Below are 22,219 nucleotides of genomic sequence, written 5' to 3'. Positions count from 1 at the left end.
AATGTGTATGTCATTTTATTCCCTGGCTTATGCCGATTCCGACGATGTGTCATTTGTCATTTTCCTTAAATGTACCTGTCCGCCATATTGAAATAAATGGAAAACAGTTTTTTCGCTACTCCTCCTACAATTTTTGTCCAATTTTGTCCAAAATCAGCTCAGGTGATCTTTGGACCGAGCCGCACAGAAATGACTGAATGGATTTTTGATATTCGCTACCATTCCCAAGATATTCATCTCTGAATGTGACCTTGCTTGTGTTTGTTGTCTTATGCTAGTTAGCTTAGCATGCTAATTGCTTAGCATGCTAACCAGTTGTCATTCTCTTTAATGTGGCTCTTCAGTTATCAAGTTAACCATGAGCTTCATTAGCATTAAGTTAGCTTAGCATGCTAATATGGATAGCATGCTAAGTAATGCTTTTTTTGTGAATTCTTTGTTAGACTAAAAGGTTTCTTCCACAGTCTGTTGAATGTGCATCCTCAAGTAGCTCAATGTGTAAAGCCAGTTATCTGAAGAGCGCTGTATCCGAAGTTAGTGGGTTCGAATCCCAGGTGGAGCGGTTTTATAAAATAGTGTGTTTTGATTCCTTTACTGCCTCTTGGATTAGAAATAAATGTTTTTTGTTTCATGCTGTGTTCATTTTCATCTAAGCTTATGTACATTCTGAGTTCATTCTTGCCCGTAATTCTGAACCAGCTGTTTCATGTTTGTTCATTTTCTGCTGTTTTTCCTCTTCCTGCTCTGTATTGCACTACAGCATGATGAGCTGCAGAATGATCTAAAGTGCAGCTTTATAAGAATTCTTCATTTTGAGTTCATTTTCACATGATCTAATAAACTTCGGCAGGTGTGGAAACATTCACTTGCACAGTGGTGCAATGAGATGAGAAATGGACCTTGGACCCAGAGGTCGTGGATTCGAATCTTGTGTGGGGTTCCTTTATACAATTGTGTGTAATGAGTCATTTTGATACCTTTTTTATCCAAATAAGGATTGTGCTAATCTTTATTCCTCTTCAATGAGATACAAGTATTTTAGTTCATTCCGTGTTCGTTCTCTGAACTTCTATTGATTTTCATTTCATTTCCACCTGTCCTTCTGAACCAGATGTTTTGCATGTACATTCAATTTCTGCTGTTTTTGCTCTTCCTGCTCCGTATTGCGCTACTGCCCCTACTGGGGCTTGGCCCCGAATTGCTGCTTGCAGCTATATTTATTTTTAAGATTGATACTAAAATATCCTATCTCATTAGAATTGGGAAGCTTTTGTTGTCTATCTTCAAGTAAAAAAAAAAAAAAAAAAGTAATATAATATTCAGAGTCCAAATTAAAAAAGATTTATTATTCAAAAATTGAAAATATGGACTTATATGGTTCTTCGTCTCAAGCCCACAAATCCTTTTCCTATTTAGCACCTAAACTTTGGAGTAGTCTCCCTATCACTGTTCGGGAAGCAGACACACTCTGTCAGTATGATTTTAGACTAAAAACACATCTGTTTAAACTTGCATACACATAGCACACTATCTACTTCTATAATTCAAATCATGTAAATTGTTAGGTCAGCCGGAACCGGGAACACTTCGCATAACACCTGATGTACTTGCTACTTCATAAGAAGAATGGCATCTACGCTAATATTAGTCTCTCTCTGTTTATCCTAAGGTTTGCCACAGCCTGCCAGATCCAGGTCGTATCCAGATGAGATGAAGGACCTGCATATAGACATGATAGCGCAGCCCTGAAGTTTCAACTAAACTATCACCTGCGAAAGCCCATTTTCCTTTCCCTATGTCATCAATGAAAATTAAGAGCTACTTCAAGCACCGACTGAAAAAATACAACCGGTTTAACACAAAATACTATTATTCTCATTTTTCTCACACTCTACGGGCCACAAGAAAAATAATGGAATAAATTAAGACAGTTATACCATTATCAGCATATTATGTTGAAATTCGTCTCTGAGAGAATATGCTCCATTAATGCAGCGTCAGACAGCTCCATCACTTTTACTTTCACTTTGAATACTGACTGAGGTTAAGCTTTCACTGGCATAACTCTTGTGCAAAGTTTGCATGTTGCTTCTTGTGTGATATCCATTAGCTCCCCTTTCTGGTTTAAAATGGAAAGATTAGAATATTGTGACGTATCTCTCTCTTTTTTAATTCATTTATGGTTAATGCACGCTCGAGTAGTCGATTGTTTCCGACAGCGCAGACTAGTGGTTGAAGTAGTCGATCTCTCGGCTACTCGACTAGTCTATGCAAGCCCTAATATATATATATATATATATATATATATATATATGTTAGTAAATGGACTTTAAATTCCATAAACCTGTAGCGTAGTGGTCTGGGTTCAAACATTCTGAAACACACAGCATTCATGTGACTGGAAAGAAAGTTGAGGCTTCGTTTTTTATTTATCACTGCTCCTCTGAAAACATATGTGCTCCAGCACGGAGCTTCATGAGAATTGCGCTGTGTTCTCGATACATGATTTGAAGCTTCAGTTTCATGTGTAACATTACCCTTTTTCAGTTCTTTTCAATCTTTTTCATGATAACCCATGCACCAGGGTTTTCTCTCACCCCCAAACTAACCTACTCAGAAGCAGATCCCAGCATGAGGCTGCCTCCGCTAGTGGTCCCTCACCCTCCCTCCCTCTATCCTTCTCCTCCAATTTACTTCATTCCTCTCCTCTCTTCTGTTCCACAATTTCTTCTAACATTCTTCATGGCACAGATCCTAGCGTGAAGTTGGCTCCGCAAATTATCTCAACACTCCTTTTGCCCACCAACCCTCCCTTTTCTCTCGCTTCAGGAAATTCCAAATCCCATCTTGGACACCAGTCAGTAATGGAGCCCTCCATCCAGCATCCATCTTTTACCAACACTAAACACTTCTTCAGGTCCGATCCGCTTTCTAGCTCATTCTCTCGCCACAGCAGTCCCTCTTCCAGCTCCTCCCAATGCAGTCACCATGGAACAACCTCCGTTCTCAACCCATAACCGTTCCCTAATTCTATTGGACACCATCCAGACAAAAACTTCCAAAAAGTTCTTTCTTTCAGGCCTGACAGAAAATTTCAGCCACAGTCCGGAAAGTATACCTGACTCCAGCTTGATCTGCAATAACTTATAATTCGCAACAGCTGAACCCAATATAATGGAAGCCCTCATCAAAAAGAAATAGAATCTGTATTTATGATCAGCCCCTTTTGATTCTCCACCTTTCTAATTATTCCGCATAAGCCCATTTGGAGTAGCCAAATTAGATGAATTCTCCACCACCACAACATTGACCAAGCAATCATTCTGTTCAACTTGTATCCCATAGTAGTAGCAGCCTATCTATGGGGTTCTGAATTGTTAAATGCCCCTTAGAATTTCCGCCTGTCACCAGTTCGGTCACAGTTCGTCATCATAGATGAACATATCCCAGGTCACCAAAATAAAATCACAGATGCTTTATCTCATTTTTCAAATTTAGAACATTGGCTCTGGAAGCAGACTTCAATCCAACTCCAGTTCCTCCTAATTCAGAACTCATATTCATCTGGTCCATTCCCTCAAGACATCTTCATACCACATCCACAAATACCATACTGCAAGCTGTTTCTCCCACAACACTCCAAACCTACCAGACAGCTTGGAGTTCCATCAAAAAACTTCCACAGAGCTCACAAAATCTTTTTTCCCAGAGTTTTCCCTCCTCTCAATGTCCTCCTTCATCTCTTACCTCCATCATACCAATTTAGCCAGGAACAATCAAAGTCTATCTCAGTGGCATACATTGCTTTCCAAGCTCATCCATGGCCAACAGTGCGCCGACTTTTCAAATCCCCAGATATCACTCATCAAAGGTTTACAAAAACCACCCCCCCCCCAGCCAAACACCAGACAACCTTTAACCATCCACATTCTTAACATCTGCTTAACTACTGTCCGCTCATGTTTATTTTCCCCCAACTAAACAAGAACCCCAGATGCCTTGTTAGATTTGGCTTTCTTTGCCTTCCTCAGTCTCTTTTCAATTTGCCAAACCCATTTAACTATACCAGTCCATAGCCCTCTTTCTTCACAAGAGGAAATCCCAAATCCCATCTTGGACACCAGTCAGTAATGGAGCCCTCCACCCAGCATCCATCTTTTTCCAACACTAAACACTTCTTCAGGTCCGAAGCGCTTCACAAGAGAAAATCCCAAATCACCTCTTCTTGACTCTTTTTATTGACCATAAAAAAACCTCCCTGTCTCCAGACAGTGGTTCATCTTTTTGCATAGGTGCAGCCACCACAGCAGCCCAGAGGGGCCTATCCGAACACCAAATTAAAATGACCCATCAATGGTTGTCGCACACCTTCAAAACAACATATGTTCGATCGGATCTACGTCACAAACACTAGCAGCTTTCTGAGTCTGGACCGCTTCTCCCTACTATTTTTGCATCTCCCCGCGTACCAAGCCCCACAGGGCTCTTAGTCATCTGGATGCAGTGAGAGCGGTCCCTTTTTTGGATGTGTGTTAGCTACCACTCCTGGAGTGGGCTTTTCCATTCGGATTGCTGTGTGGGCTCCCCTGTCCAGATACTGTGCAGGCTTTTTCGTTCGACTTGCAGTGTTGCCTCTCCCATTCGACTTGCAGATTGAGCTTCCCATTTATTTATCAGTGGCTATCTCCTTCGAAATGCAGTGGGAGCTCTCCCGGTCTAGTCGCAGTGTGAGCTTTCCGCCGCGGGGGCTCTGCCTTTCTGAATCGCATTGCGATTCTTTATGTTCTCATCCATGGAGGCTCTCCCATTCGGATAGCAGTGTGGGCTCTCCTATCTGAACAAGCGGACTGGAGGTACCAAGGATTGTATGACACATAAGGATCGCAGCGGGCCCTCATGTGCTTATGTGATCCAAACCACCTTGGAAGGATGGTAGCTCTGCATTGTATCTATATACCGTAGGGGTGAACATGATTTCACCAAGTACAACATGTTCCTGGATAAACATCTTTGTTGATCCTGGAACAACATTTCAATCAACAAATCAGATTTGAGGGACAAGTTTACCATTTATGTCAAGTTTAGGCTTACAACTTGGGTTAGGCGCTTCCACAACAGTGTTATTCAACTATCATTTCCCTCTGATTTTATGAATTTTAGTTATGGGTAGGGTTAGGTTTAGGGGTTGGGAAAAGGTTAGGACTAAATTTTCGGATAAGAATGTTGTTCCAGGATCAACAAAATATGTTCCCTTTTTCTGTGGCAGGCAGGTTCACTCTGGATATCAGTGGCCCGTTTCCCTTTAAGGACGAGGACCTCCTTCCCCGTCCGTTGTCATCAGGGGGCCCTATGTACTTTTGACTTCATGGGCCCTGTAGGGCCTCGCTCGACAGAACTTACCAATGACTTTATCAATGAACAACGTGATCGAACAAAGCTTCATTTGACAAAGGATTCATTCGCTGACCCCCAGAATCCCCTGGGGTACTGGATAGCTCCTAATTCCAGCTAGTCAGCATTAAGAGAAGTGGTAACGTGACTTAAGAACAGAGAATATCTGTTCCGAGGCCTTCCTGATCACATCAAATTTATAGATGCTCACAAAACCCTTTTGTATCAAACAAACAGAACAGGAAACACTAATTAAACGGACAAGAACAACGGATCCACACAGGCATCCTCCTGATTAGGAGTCCATTTTGACCCGGTCACTTGTGACTCTGGTCGCTGTTCAATGACTCTATGCTTAAGGAATCAATCTTGAATCTCAAAAAGGAACAATTGTTTATCTGTTAAAATATTAACTATATCTAGAATAACGCATGCTATGATGGGATTACTAACATGTTGGAGTCAATGCATAATATGTTTGTATTCCCGTATGCATTTTCTTTCTCTTGTAATCATTGTTTTTAATTAGGTCAGTCTAGTAATATGTGTGTAAGAAGTGTGTCATGTTTGAACTCTAAATACAGAGTTTATAATTCTCTGTAATTCTGTGTGAATGAAACATTGAAATTCAGTACCAGGAAAATATTAAGAAACTTTATAAAGTTGTTAATAAAACAGGAGAATGTTCTGCAGATATCACGCGATGTGATCAATAGACAATAGACGAGGCGTGTCTAATCTCCGTAGCAATGTCTCATTGGAGGATCGCATCTGAAGGATGGAGCCAAATTGCTCCTTTAAGACTATGCTGTCCGAACAAGCTAATGTCAGAAATCGGTCAGAAATCGGTCAGAAGTCGGACTGAAGCACAGTCGTTGAAACCCAGTAGCCGAAGCACCGCTACTTTGACCACGGCTGAAAAGTCGCTTGGGTCATGCTGAAAAGAAGAAGTTGAGAAGATCCTTTATCGGGGCTGATTTTCCATCTAACAGTCGCCGACGTCATCCACGAGCCGCGCCGCTGACCATTCAACAGCTGTCACATCCAGACTCTAAAACACTCTGTGAAATATCTGACCAAAGTCTCCCAAGAAGAGAGCCGTGCAAGCCAGACGCTCAGAACAGCGCGTTGTACCAGCCAGCAACATCCTTCAAAGCTTCCGCGCAACCCACGAAGGGCTTTCCCGAGAAGACGTCACCTGAAAGACAGCGAATCCAAAGCGGGATTCCGTTGTACATGAGTCACGGAACAACCCGATTACCTCAGCTGTCAGAGCAAACGCAGGTACAAGCAAACTTCTCTCTCTCTTGCTGGAAACTGGTGAAACTCCTTTAAACCTAAAGAATCAAGCCAAAGCTCTGCTTTTGTGATTGTCCTCAGGTTATGAGTTAAGTTAGCACTGAACTTGGGACTTTTCATAATTCATATCATCTTCGCGAATGTGTGTGCATGTATGTATGTGTTTAGCCTTAGTTTCGTGTAATCATTAGAAGTAGTCAATAAACCTTGTTTTGATTTTCACATATACGAGTTTCTTGTGCTGTGTGTCAAATTACTGCCTTAAACTTAAAATATCAAGTTACCTCTTGCTTATAATAATATAATAATTACAATAATAAGAATAATATTTTATCCAGAATTGGTAAAATACTTTAAGGCGAGACACGGCAGGTGAAAACATCATTTTTTCATGCAGTGGTCAATTTTGAGATTTTGGGCCAGTTTGCTCCCTTAACATGTAAGCTTTCATGTCAAAATAAAAAATATGTCAACATTACACATTAAGGTGGTTATTTCATTATATTTTGTCAACTTGCGCCTTTAGATTTCTATCGGAAATCACCCAAAGTTAGCATTCTAGCGCGAGCTCCCGTGCCGTCTCCATTCACAGAAACATGTCATGCCTCGTATCATTGTAAAGCTCTCAGTCTCATTAACAGTGCTTTCTAATCCAAATATGGACATTTCCTTTGTAGAAATAACCAACCGCGAAAGTTTGCCGGGGAATCTACAGCCGAAAACCACATCTGATTGATCATGTGAATTTCCGACTACGTGATTGGTTCTCAGGCGTCACGCTTCCTTGTTTATTCTGCGCCTGAGAGAAAATGCGACAGCACCGAAATCAAGTCATAAAGTTTCACTGAAAATACGGCAACAGCTGTCACTTGCAAAAGCTAGTAAAAAAGAAAGTAAACAACAGATTAGATGACGAAACCCCATCAGCGAGTGTCTCATCGCGTAACCTATTGTTTGGAAAGGGAAAGAGTGTTGGAGGGATTGGGAATGACAGCCGCGCCACACAGGAATGGCTCATAATTCACGTCACACGATTGTATGAATTAGTCAGTGGTTTATGTTGTCCTAACTGTGCTGGATCAGGGCTGAAAATTAACATTGATCCACAGAATCATGGGTTCTGTAGTAGTGTGTTGCTGGAGTGTAGTCTGTGTGAGAGAGATAGGTACTGCAGAAGTTTGCAGTTTTTGTGACTGCTGTTATGTGTGTTTGTTAAGGTAGTTCTCTTCAGCTTAAGGCTATTGTTATTAATAATTTATTCATTTATCAATTTCCATGTGTTTTAAATATTACATAATACTGATATTAATAAACTGAATATATATTTTGTTTGTAGGTTGGGTTTCAATAGAAATAAATGAAATTATACAATATAAAAACTTTAAAGGCCGTTTTCTCAAAATGAGTTTTTTCTCACACTCAGAGTCAGATATCTCCACTTCAGTAGCACCTACAAGCACCAACTTTTCCAGACTTATACTTGGCTATATTCTGAAGGCTTTTACAGAGGGATTTGTTGATATATCATTCCTATCCTGAGTTACAGGTCATTTTACTCAAAAAAACATGGCGAAAATAGGTTTTTTAAGGCTATTGTCAGTGTTCTCTAATTTACTAAAGCACAAAATAAGATATCCAGAATCCCTTCTGTAAAAGCCCTTTCATCTAATATGTCAACAAATAGAACCAAAAATTTTAAACCTGGACCTTTCCAATTTTCAGATTTTGTTTTTGGAAATGTATGCAAATTAGCATATATTTAAGTATATAAGGCCTCATTTGCATATTAAAACATAAATTTACACAAAACTTGTAATACATTTTTTTCTTATGTTTATGCCAGTAATAAACTGGAGAAGTTTCACAGTGATATCTTTTAATTAAAAAAAAAATCCCTATTCACCTGTAGTGTCTCGCCTTAACCTCAATTTTTTACTGGACGAATAATTGATGAAGTGTTAAATATTAATTCTGAATCAGTTACAGTGAATCAATTACAGTTGATCGATTCTTATTCCCTGTAACTTAATTCTTTATACTTAATTGAGCTAATAAATGTCCTAAGGTCCTTACAGGCCCCCATGTTGCAAGCTCCCTCAGGAGGTCTTTAAATAATAATACTGCTGCAGCAGAAGCAGGCTTATAACTCCACATGGTGGACATAGTAGCGAAGCGTTCCAGCCCAGCTCCCGCAGGAGCCTCATAAATGATCACTTCCGCAGCAGTGTTCATTCATGACTCCCGGCCGATTCCTCGTGTTCTGGCGTATGAAACACTAGTGCCACTCGACACTTCTCACCTTTATTCTTCATACCGCTTCAGTCTTTCACTCCTTTTGGGGGGTATCAAGCATTAAGCATCAGGGTATCCTGTATACTTTAAAACCTTAAGCATTTTCGACTATGCTAAATCCAATTTGCTGTCCAAAATTGATTCTACACTTTTGGGGGGTATATCAGAGCCTGGGTTCAGGTTCGGGCCTGGGTTTGGGCCAAAATCCCGAGCTCGGAGCCCTTCCCCCAAGCTCGGAGCCCTCCCCACAAGATTAGATGGGTGTACTCCTCCTTAAATTACGTTAATAACTTCACTTTGTGCCAAAGCAATTATATATGATTGACACTTAGCTCACATAGAATGATGTTGTGCTCACTGTGTTTTGAGACGGTTTTGGAAAAGTGACACAAGTACTAAGAAATATGTCCTAGAGATTGTATAAAAACAAAAACAACAACAACAAAACTGTAATATCTTCAGACTTACAACATAACCGTTAGTATTAACTGTATTTGTCAGGGTCAAATTTTATGTTCCACAGTGATTATTAAAACATTGTCTTCAACGAGAAAGCAAGCAATATTGTCATGCTGTGTCCTTGAGCGATTATCTCCGCTAGTAGATTATTCTGAGAGGTCTATGTCTGCAAAAAGCTCCTGAATTTGGTTTGGAGAACTCAGACTTTTGTACCCACTGGTGTGAGATATTGAATAAATGTTCATTCGACTTGATGGCACTTGTGATTAAAGAAACTACTAAGCAACTGGGGTTCTTCGGAGGCGTTGACAACCTGGAGACAACAGGTCATGGGCCTCTTCAACTTCTTGTTATTCTGACTCGGATGCTGTCGGCCAATGGTGTAAAGGTCCCTATTTTTTAGACTTTTCTCAGTCCGACATTCAAGGAATGGAACAGAGGGTAAGCAGATCAAGAAGAGGTGCAGAAGGGGCAAGTGCAAAAGGATTTTCTCTGCCTCCACGGATGACAAGGAGCAACCAGGGGATCCGATAATGAACTTTTCAGATAAGTGTCTTTCTGAACCTTGCATTGCAGCTCTAAGTAAAGGTCTTTCTTTTATTCCCACTACTGATAGCAATGATTTTGATACTATAATTGATTTTCATAAATTCTTTAGAACCCTTAGACTTCGGGAGTTCTTTGGTACAAGTGAACATTTGATTCTTTCTAATCATGTTTCGGCCACTACCACACAGGGTTCTGTTACTCTTGAACAGCCTGTTGCTCATCCTCAACCTTTATCCCATCAAGGAATAGAATTTCATCTCTAGACACTACTTGCAGACTTGTTGAATTTGATGTAAAAAATTTGCTGAAGAACAAGAATCAATACAAGGTCTATAATAATTTATCTAAAATGGAGAGGGAAGCGTTGCTTAACACTCTCGGGTCGGCGGTCACGCTGGTGTGATCACCGCGTTTTTTTTTCTAACCATTGTGAAAGAGACTCAAAATACTCTGTCAATGTTGCGCATACAATTAAGAGTTATACACCATTTTAATCTGTGGAATATCTTCTTTAATTTGTTTACACTCAGAGTAACAAAATGTTGTGCTTTTTGTAAAATAAAGAAAACTAACATGATGCGTGATCTCTCGTCTCCCTCTGAACGAACTCCAATAAGATAGTTCTCAGAAAATGAACTGTAACTTAGTGAATACTAATGACAAAAAAATTAGACTTATGTCTAAAAAAACATTGAAATGTCAGGTTTTAAATCATGTAAGTCAAATCGAAAACAAACCTAATACCCTAAAACCCACATTCTGTGTTTAAGAGAGCCATGTCAGAAGTCTGTGATTCAGCTCATTATCCGCTAATGCAGCCACACCCACGGAGTCAGTGCTATTCAGAGGCAAATTCAGTCAATACATGCATTCATCGTCTCAATCGTGTATTTATTGTCTTGAAAAGTGTTTTGAATAGCCATAGTTAGCGATCTCTGGCCTCTGTTAGTTCGGTTAGTTCCTTGATTGCCTAATCTTCTTTAGTGCTCAGGCATTTGTGGACTAAAGGTGTACAGAATGCCCTCCGGCTGCAAGTATGAATTCAAAACACAGTAACCAGCACTCATAGTAATGACAATAAATCCTGAATAAATATTACTCCTCTGTATAGAAAACTGACAAACATATGAAAATCCATCAGTATTTCTCCAAATGTGCATGCTTTTAAGCTAAAAGCCTATATGAAATGCCATAGAGGTAACATAATTGTTCAGACACTTTGCATCACAGAAAAACATTATATTTTAAAGAATACAATAGAATACCATTATTTTAAATTTTAATAATATTTCAGAGTATTGCTATTTTTTCTGTATGTTTGATATACATTATGATGAGATTTGAGACATGATCAACAGAGGGTTTTTTCACAGCCTACCTGACTGAAAGAGCTCATTATTTATGCAGCTCATTAGAGCTCTTTATGCAATTCTTTTGTCTTCTCAGGTGAGAATCACCCATTATTCATGATTATTCATGCCTCCACGCATACTGTGTTTCTTGACCAAAGATGTTTTAGAAAATTTAAATCTCTCTATTGTTTTATATGAACAAGCAGGCAGCATAATTTTTACCTCATTTAGCAAAAACTCTAGTCTACAACCTCAAATACCCAGAAGTCTTGTGAACAAAGATTATATATATGTTTTTTGGCCTTATTTCAGTGACTTAAGTTTTTTTGTTTTTTCAATAACTACGCATAAATTTTATTCCTTCAAAAACACAAACATGTACATACATGTTTTTCTCACATGTTTCATACACTCACATATTATTGTAGCCTAGTTTGTGCTGAATACAGTGTAATGACACTTTTGTCATTAATATGTTTATGAACAACTGAAATAAGCACAAATGTCAGGGCATGTCAAAACTTCTCCAAGGCCCCAAAAATTATCAGACCCCTGAGGGTTAATCTTAGTAAAGACAGTACCGTGGTAATGCATTCTGCAGATAAGGGTGGAGCGACTGTATAACAAAGAGCTTCAGACTATGAAAAAGAGATTCACAGACAACTGGATGGACATGTCTTTTATGAACGTTTACCTGCTGATCTCACAAATAAATTAAAAACGTTTATGGTGAATTTAGTAAAAATGAGTATGAATTTCTTAAAGTCAATTTTCCAGTTACACCTATTATATACACATTGCCCACAGTTCATAAAGGTCTTGATACTCCTTTGACGGATCATCCCATTGTCAGTGGTATTGGTAGTCTAACTGAGAGCATTTCTTCCTATGTTGATTATTTCATTACATTTTTTGTATCTACTTTGTCATCTTATGTAAGAGATTCTATGGACTTTGATTAATTATATGGTGTTGACTTTCCTGTTGATGATGTCCTTCTCGCTACTTTTGATGTTTCGAGTTTATACACTAACATGCCTCATACTGATGGTTTACTGGCTCTAGAACACTTTTTAAAACGAAGATCTGTGGAGGTAAAACCAAGTACTGCATGCTTATTGGATCTAGCAAGTATTGTCTTGGCTAATAATTTTTTTTTGTTTGTTTTCAGGATGACTTTTACTTACAACTGAAAGGTACTGCTATGAGTAGAAAAATGGCACCTAATTATGTCTGTTTGTATATGGGAGTTTTTGAAAATGATTTTATTCTAAATTCGTCAAACCTTTTTTCCCTAAGATTCTGCTTTACAAACAGTATGATGATGTTTTTATGATAACAAAGGCCACTCCTGTAGAGTTAGTGGCGTTTCTGAATTATCTTAATTCAAGGACTGAGCATGTGAATTTCACTATGGAATGTGACACAGCGAGCATTAGTTTCCTTGATGTTAGAGTAAACATATGTGACGGGAAACTTCAAACTGATCTGTATTGAAAGCCAACAGATCGCAATACCATATTAAGGGATGAAAGTTTTCATCCTACACCTCTAATTAAGAGTATGCCTATCAGCCAATTTAAGCATGTCCATAGAGTCTGCAGCACAAATGAAGCCTATTCTCTACAATCTACTGATTTAACTAAAGATTTATGAATCGTGGCTACTGTAAAGAATGGATTGATGGTGGCAAAAAGAAAATTGATGATTTATCTCAGATTCAGTGGTTACGTGCTAAAAACAATAAAAAGCAAGGTTTAAATGCTCCCATTTGTATGGTTAAATATTCAGCATTAGGTGCTGAGTTACGAAAAGTTTTAAACAAGCATTGGCATATTATTTCTAGCAGTCCTAAACTATCATGTGTTTTCAAGGATGGTCCGAAATTAATTTTTAAATGTCAAAATAATCTTCGTGACTTGCTTGTGAAATCTGAATTTCCTTCCCGTGAAAAACAAGGCATTCCGTTTCTTCCCCCAGGTGTGGTAATTGCTTCCAGTGTGCTTTCATGCACAAATGCAATTCTTTTAGTCACCCACATACTGGCAATATGCTCATATTTGGTACTATTACTTGTTCTTCTACTCATGTTATTAATCTTATTCAGTGTCCTTGTGGACTCGCATATATTGGAAAAACTTCTAGATCATTGCATATTCACATGAGCGAACATCGTAGCAACATTAGAACCGGAGATATGCGCAGTTCTATATTGTCTCATTTTTAAAAAAGTTGGCCATAATGTTAGTTTTACTGTATATTGGTAAATAGGTTTAAAAAAAAAAAAAAACATTGAGAGGAGGTGATTACGAGAAGAAGTTGTAACAAAGAGAATGCTTTTGGATTTACACACTAAATAGATACTTTGTCACCATCAGGGTTGAATGAAGATTTTGATTTTTTTTATAGGGATTTATTTATTCATCTGCTGTTTTTAACAATTAAGATCTTGTTATATTTTGATAAGACCTTTAGATGTATCAAATGCTTTCTCTCGACTTTCTCCGTTTACTCTTACGAGGTTCATGTGTATGAATATTGACTCTTACTGTCACAGAGACGAACTCCGTGATTCCCTCCTCTGGCCATCGGAGGGAGCCATCCCCGGAATACTAACACACATACACACTACATTACCCATCATCCCGTTCTCTGGACTGATTACGCCTCAGCTGTTGCCTATCACCTGGACTATAAAAGACTCAAACACACCACACCACATCGCGAAGTCTTGTTTCCCTAGTGTGCATTTCTGAGCGTTTATTGTCTGACTGTTTACCTGTTGCTGTAACTGCTGTTACCCGTTCTTGAGCCTCTTCTGCCTGCCTACCGACTTTTGCCTGGAATACTGTCTTGTGAGTGATATCTGCCTGCCCTGACATTCTGCCTGTTTCATGACCACGATTCTGCCTGTCTCTGCCATACCTGCCTGTCCCTGATCTGACCCTGCCTGTACGACCTTTCTACTATTTAATAAAAGCATGCAAATGGATCCTGGCTTGAGTGATGACTCGTTACACTTACTATATATATTTTTTTCTTTTCATTTGAATATTTGTGTTCCCTTTCGTGGGAACTATCGACGCAACGTCAGATGACGTGATGGGAACCCTCTGTATTTTGTGTTCGTGAAGCACCTCTGTATCCAACCAATGAAAAGACGCAACGTCAGAGGCGGGTGACGTCACGGATCAGGAAGCTCTCGCTGAGAGCAGCTTATATCCCCGGGCGGTTGAATGTGGGAGCGGACGCCCTGTCAAGACAGGGCACGAGACCGGGGGAATGGAAACTCCACACCGAGGTGGTGGTCGATCTATTTGCCACAGAGGAGTCAGCTCAGTGCCCTCTGTGGTATTCACTTCAGCACCCAGCACCACTAGGGCTTGATGCCATGCTACAGACGTGGCCGAGGCTGCGTCTGTATGCGTTCCCCCTAGTCTCAATGCTCCCGGGAGTTCTGGAGAAGGTTCGCCAGGAGAAGGTCGACCTAATATTGGTGGCCCCTTACTGGCCGACCAGAGTATGGTTTTCAGATATAATGTCTTTACTTCACGGCTCTCCCTTAGAGCTTCCCGTCAGGCAGGATCTCCTGTCCCAAGCGGGCGGCACGATTCTCCATCCCCGCCCAGAAATGTGGAAACTGTGGGCCTGGCCCCTGAGGGGGCAAGGCTCATAGGAACTGGTCTCCCAACCGAGGTTGTGGAGACCATCCTTCACTCCAGAGCTCCCTCCACGAGGAAGTTGTACTTATGGAAATTGTTCCTGGTGTGGTGCGAACAGCATAATCTGGACCCGGTCCATTCTTCAGTCTCAGACGTGCTTCAGTTCCTTCAGTAAAAATTCTCGGAAGGTTTAACCCCTTCCACACTGAAAGTATATGTAGCCGCTATTTCGGCTCATCATATTCCTGTAGGGGGCTACTCGCTGGGTTGAGACCCCCTTGTAGTACGATTCCTCCGTGGTGCACTCAGGTTGAGACCTGTGGTGCGCACGAAAACTCCGACCTGGGACCTCACTATTGTGCTCCAAGGGCTGGCTGAGGCTTCCTTCGAGCCAATAGAGGAGGTGTCAGATAAGTTCCTGACTCTTAAGACCATTTTTCTTCTGGCCGTCTCTTCTCTGAAGAGAATCTGTGATTTACAATCGTTGTCAGTCGCTCCATCTTGTCTTGAGTTTGCACCTGGTATGGTGAAAGCCTTTCTGCATACCAGGCCGGGCTATGTCCCAAAGGTTCCGACGAGGGTCCCAGGTCCCATTGTACTTGAGGCTTTCTGCCCGCCTCCTTTTGCAAATCTGGATCAGGAAAGGAAGAATCTGCTTTGCCCTGTAAGAGCATTAGATGCATATGTTCACAGAGCTGCCCTGTGGAGAAAAACAGAACAATTGTTTGTATGTTATGGGTCCCCTAAGAGGGGGGGCCCAGCATCTAAACAGCGGATGAGCAAGTGGGTGGTCGAGGCCATCTCACTTGCGTACAAGACGGTGGGGCGCCCGTGTCCTTTGATGGTGCGTGCTCACTCCACGAGAGGTATGGCCGTGTCCAGAGCTCTCCTATCTGGTGTCTCTATGGACGACATCTGTCGTGCTGCTGGATGGTCATCCCAGCACACCTTCATCAGATTTTACAATCTACACCTTAACATCACTCCGGGAGCCAGGGTGCTACAAGATAGCAGCCAGGCACTCAGAGATACGGTGTAGTTGGGATTGCGTTCCCATCACGTCATCCGATGTAGCGTCGATAGTTCCCACGAAAGGGAACGTCTCGGGTTACAAGTGTAACCCCTGTTCCCTGAGTAAGGGAACGAGACGCTACGTCACGTGGCCATATCTCCTGCATACCTGGTGCGCTTGCTTCAGACAACTCGCAGAAGCTGGCGTGCTTTGTGTTCAGGTGTGCTTTATAGCTTCCTGATCCGTGACGTCACCCGCCTCTGACGTCGCGTCTTTTCATTGGTTGGATACAGAGGTGCTTCACGAACACAAAATACAGAGGGTTCCCATCACGTCATCCGACGTAGCATCTCGTTCCCTTACTCAGGGAACAGGGGTTACACTCGTAACCCGAGACTTTTTTTGTTGTTGTTTTTTTTTTTGGGTCACATGAGCTATATTATGTGTCACCCAGTTGTATTCCACATGGATATTGTGCCTGATGAAGACCATTTGGTCAACTTTTATTGCATTAAATAAATAATTTATTGGAGCAGTTATTTTCAGCGTGTGGATTTCACTCTTCTTCCTCTTCTTCTTCTTCTTCTTCTTCTTCTTCTTATTATTATTATTATTATTATTATTATTATTATTATTATTATTATCGACATATTCTTCAAAAATCCCCCTTTTGTGTTTCCTGAAGAAAAAAGGGCTGGAATTACATGAGAGTGTGTATATGATTTTTTTTTTTTTTTTAATTATTGCTTTATTTTCAGTAGTAAACAGTTACATTATCTGTTCTTAAAGCTTGTTTGGGTGCTCTTTTTTTAAGCAGTTAAATAATGTCATAATTTTCACCCAGAATGTAGATAGCATTGTTAGTAAGATGCAGTTGGAGTGGCTGCTAAAGTGAGCAGCCAGTGTTTGCTCTTTCTAATGTCAACTTTAGTTTATCCAAATATATTAAGTTGATGGGGGTAGTCTTGGGTCACAGATGTCTGGGTTTATGTAATAGATCAAGTTCAACCATGTGACTGAGAAGTGCCCTCAAAGAAAAACGGACAAAATACCCCTATCTACACAAGCATGTAACTCCTAAGTCCTTCCAAAGAACCGCTTCCATATACTGTCTCTCCCAGTAACAAACAAATACACTGACACATTGGGTGGATCCATCAGCTAGTGTGACGGCTAACCTATAGGCAGTTTTTGTTCTGGCAGTCTCATTTGGTTTCATCTTTTCATTGAGCCAGGCTTAGCCTGCCTTTGGGTCAATGCCCCTTACACAAAGTTTGATGAAAACAGAACAAATGCCCAAAGGTTCATGCCAACATTGCCAAAGAAACTTCCCTCAGAAGTCTGAAGGCTGCTAGCACTGTGCATTAAGTGCAGAAGGATATCGCTAGAACATCACACAAACTACAAGCTAATGTATATCTACTGCTGCAGCCAACTCAGCATGCTATGAAGTGGCTATACAGTATAGCAAATACATTTTCATATCCAAGATCAGTGGGCTCACACTGAATCTGGTTGTTTGAGCACAAAACGGTAAGAAAACAAACTAAAAAATCCCCTAAAACTCCTTTGCTACACTGACTTGCATAAGAACATTGCAGTTCCACACAGGACCCCTGAAAGTACAGTATATGATTTAAAAATCTGCCATTTTTGAACTGTGACAACTTCTCCAAGATGTTTGGAACAATGTATCTGCAAAATACAAAAAGTTTTAGGCAATGTAGGCAAAGATGTAAAATATATCAATTAACATTTTTATTAAATCAAATCTATATTTTGTGTGACCCTCCCTTTGGCATTAAAACAAATTTTTCCAGGTTTGTTCAAAGCATCTTGGATAAGTTTTTTTTCTGCTTCTGTTCATGTAATACCAGACTGACTCGATGGTGAGATCAGATTCATGTATGGGCAATACCCTCTATACAATAGAGCTTCTTATTTATGTAAAAATCTTACTGAATTTATGCATATGAATATTTGCAAAATTATTTCCTACTGGCACACTTAAGTAAAACATACACAACCATCTTAAAACAAAAATGTGAAGCATCTAATGAAGCACCTAAGATTATTGCAAATATGGTACTGTAGGTGTTTAGCTGTAGGTACTGTAGGTGGAGCTGGGGAGCATAAGGAATACAGGAAGAATTGGTTCTGGAGCGAGTTAAGCACATGCTTAGCTAAATATCTGTCACTGTATAAGCCCGTGAGTATGCATGGACTGAGTACACACACAACCATATACATGCACAGCATTTACATGGATCCACGCAACAGAGTATTGTTGTTGTGTATTCTGTCCTATATATAAAGTCTATGGACAGTAATGCGGTTTACATGTCTTATGTGTGTAAGAATAGCCTATGAGTTAGCAACTGTAACATAGTGATATAGAAACGCAGATTCATAAGTTATTGTATGTATATATTTATTTGTTGTAAACAACTGCTATACATTTTACAGTAAATATTTACAATTATGCTATGTGTTGCCATATGGCAAGTCTATACCATAGAAGGTTAAATAGTGTTTTACGGTTTAATATTTACAGACACTAGTCTATATTGTGATTTGATTTAAGTGTACTGACCTACTTTTTATTTATTCATCAAAACTTTGACAAATTCCGTGACATTTCACATTATTATACAGTAAATTCCATTTTTATGACTTGATTTCACGATTCCTTCCATGTTTTCCATGTTGCGGAAATCACAGGGTACTTCTACATATTAATCCAGTTGAGGGGTGAGTTCCATTCAACCGTAAGTGTGCTGCGAAGTGGACTTAAAAGGGTATGTTTCGCCAGTCTTAAGGGAGATTCCAATCTGAATCAGGTGTGTTTCTATGTGGCTGTTTGTGGATATAAAATGTGTGAGACATGACAGTTACAAGTCAACTATCATGATTACGGGTTAAATAAGATGAAAATTACATTTATTTTCATATTAACGATCACAACCTAAATTTATCATTCAGTTTAGGGCTTTTGAATTTGAAAGATTAGATTAAGTGAAATTTATAATAAATTTTTATATGGATGTATTATACGCATGCATATTAAAGTAAAGTATGGTAATTTATATTAAATTTATTTACAGAAGTTTATTATGGCATCAAACCTTAAACTCCTCTAATATGTGTGACTTGAGTTCCGTTTGTGTTTGATCATGTTGCAGGGTGTTGCGAATGAATTTTTTAAAATTCTTTAATCAGTTTTTTTATTACTGTGAACAAGAAATATATTGTTTGTTTGATGCTAAATGGGTAACACTTTATTGTGATGGTCTCTTTATAGATAGTCTATAGATAGTCTGCTTACTATAAGTTACTTTACAAGTGCATATCTACTTACTCTCATCAGGATAGTATATGTAGATTGTCTATTATGTGTTTTGTAACAAGCATTACACTGTATGTAACATGTATACAGCTATTAAACAGTCTGTCAGTAAAGTGTTATCAACGTGTTATCCATTTAGGTTTTAGATGTTCAACAGCATATTAACAGACATGCAACAAATCCTCAACAAGTTTTCAGTACTCTAAAGTACAACAAAGTAAGATCTTTTTAGTCAGCATGTAGCTATTAACCAAAGTATCAACAGACTTTCACTAAACATTCAGTTTTCTATCAGTAGCAACACAAACATTTCAAATGAACTTTATGTATATATCAGGTTACTTACACTTGATATTTTGCTTTCGCAAGGATTTTCAGAAGCGCTCAACTAACAGTTTGTTGCATTTAAATTACATTTCAGTAGACTGTCATTTTACTTTGAGGTGAATTCATATATCCATCTGTTGCCATATAAGGCCCATCAAAATGAAGTGAAAATCTAGGAAATGCTGTCGACTGACTCTTATAACAATTTTCAGGAGTGCTCCACTGACTGTTTGTTGCATGTAAGCTACATTTCAGTAGACTATCATTTGACTTTCAGGTAAATTCATTTATCCATCTGTTGCCACATTTGGCCCATCAAAATGAAGTGAAAATCTAAGAAATGCTGTTGAATGACTCTATAGGCCAACATCAAAGACAAAATGGCTACTAGTTGTCAGTGGATTTTCAGCAGACAGTCAATAGATATTAAGTTCAGACACCAATAAGTATTTGGTCTAAGATTAAGAAAATGACAGCACCACAGTACAAGTACATATCTGCCAAATGGGAAATAAATACCAGAGTCATTAGTTTGTCCAGCCAACTGCTTTTAATGAACTGCTGTAAAAAAATAAAATAAAAATAAATAAATAAAGTGGACAGCATTAAATTAACAGACCACAGAAAAAGTAAACATGGGGAAAAAAGTAGTCTGTTTTTCCTAGATTCACCAAAAAAAAAAAACTTTCTGTAACAATAAAATGCTCCCCTCAGTTCAAACACTGTAGCAAATGACAGTTAGAAATATAAACAATGCAAACATCCTCTTAGCAAAGAGCAAACATAGCAAACAAACGTATCACTTTTTCAGACAAAAAGGCAAAAGTGAACCTTTAATTTTCATTGATAACACTTTTTTTTTAACATCTCCCACAATGTGTTCTCGGCATTTCTCCGCAAACTCGGCTAGCTTCCCTGATGTGAAGCTGATGCATGCACCCTGTCTGCAAAGTACAGCTCTGCGATAGGGGCGAGCTGGGTTACTGCATTCACAGACACCCTCTTTTCTGAAGGCTTTGGTCATGGTGGCTCCACGTTTCGTAAGCTTCAAAAGCCTTTTGTATCGACGTATGACATTACGTTATTAGCTGAAAAACAATTTAAACAAACAAAAGTGACTACCTCAATGGCAGAGATACTCCCCAACCAGTTTATTTTAAATAATATGAGGCCATATGTTTCTTTGGTTGTATTAAGTTTTAAGGCCAGTGATTTTTTAAAATTTAGTTCAAAAGAATTTAACACATTTAACCCACCTTCAAATAATTTCACAAGGATATTTTCTTACTTTTGTTTGGTTTATTTTTCCAGATCAAGTTAAAAAGTAAACATCTTGAAAAGTGGATGTTTTAGAAAGTACTGCGGAAAGTTTTTGCGCCATCTAGTGGTTTAAAGAAAAAATAAAATCTAGGGCGCCTTTCACCCCGGGGGGCCTTTAGCCCTGTTGTGCCCTATAAATTAGGGGTGAAACGGTTCTCGGTAAAAAAATCGAACCATACCGTTCTGCACACTCGGTTCGGCACACACTTGCACTACAGTTCATCTGTACGTGATGATGCATGCACATTTAGGATGCCGTAGGCTATGCTTTATATGACCAGTCATTTACATCATTTATCATCACCCAGGTGTTGATAGCGCGCGAGTGCAGGTGAGACCTGTACAGCACACATTGCTATCTGCGTTTAAACCAAACTCATTTAAGCCTTGCCAATTTAAACATTCAAGTGCAAGTCGCGAAAGAGTTTGCGTGCTGTGAGAAGGTTTGTGCACTCAACCAAATATTGAGGTCTCCTTCTTCTTTTTTTCTACACTCGAGAAAGAACACATGTGTTCAGTTTCAGTGTACAGATCCATGTATTATGTCTTAAAGAGACAGCAGCCCTTGCATCCTTGCTCTCTGAATGTGTTTTTAATGTTAATCAAACAACAAAAGACAAGGAAATCACTCATTGCCCATGACGGAATAGTAACTTAATAATTAATAATGATTGATCTTTATTTAATTTATACAGTAAAGATTACATGCAATGTTGTTTTACATTTTATTAGCTACTTTATTCAATTTCTGTACCTTAAAACTGGATACATGAAAAACCTGAAAAACTTTATTTATTTTTATCTTTGCTTTACTGTGTTTAATTGTGCTGTTTAATTATTTGTACTTATTTTCTTTATTTTTATTTGACATACCGAACCGTACCGAAACCATGAGCCTAAAACGTGATACAAACCGAACCGCGAGTAATCTGAACCATTGCACCCCTACTATTTATAGTTTTTTTTTTTACTTTTTTAATGTTAATGCATGTTTGCATAAATCACTCAATTGTGTCAAATTATGTCAAAAATTGTTTGGAATCCTTAGAACCCATCTTCTCAAAACAGGATTTTATGACGGCCAGCAAAGTTATATATCAATAGAAAGCTAAGACTTACAAATAATCACACATTTGGAGATTGTGTTAGTTTAAAAATTGTAGCTTTATGACACAGCTCATATAAATTATATAAATCACATCTATAAATT

This window comes from Chanodichthys erythropterus, chromosome 16, assembly GCF_024489055.1.
Source record: "Chanodichthys erythropterus isolate Z2021 chromosome 16, ASM2448905v1, whole genome shotgun sequence".
Classification (NCBI taxonomy): Eukaryota; Metazoa; Chordata; class Actinopteri; order Cypriniformes; family Xenocyprididae; genus Chanodichthys; species Chanodichthys erythropterus.
This window is presented reverse-complemented; position numbering follows the sequence as displayed.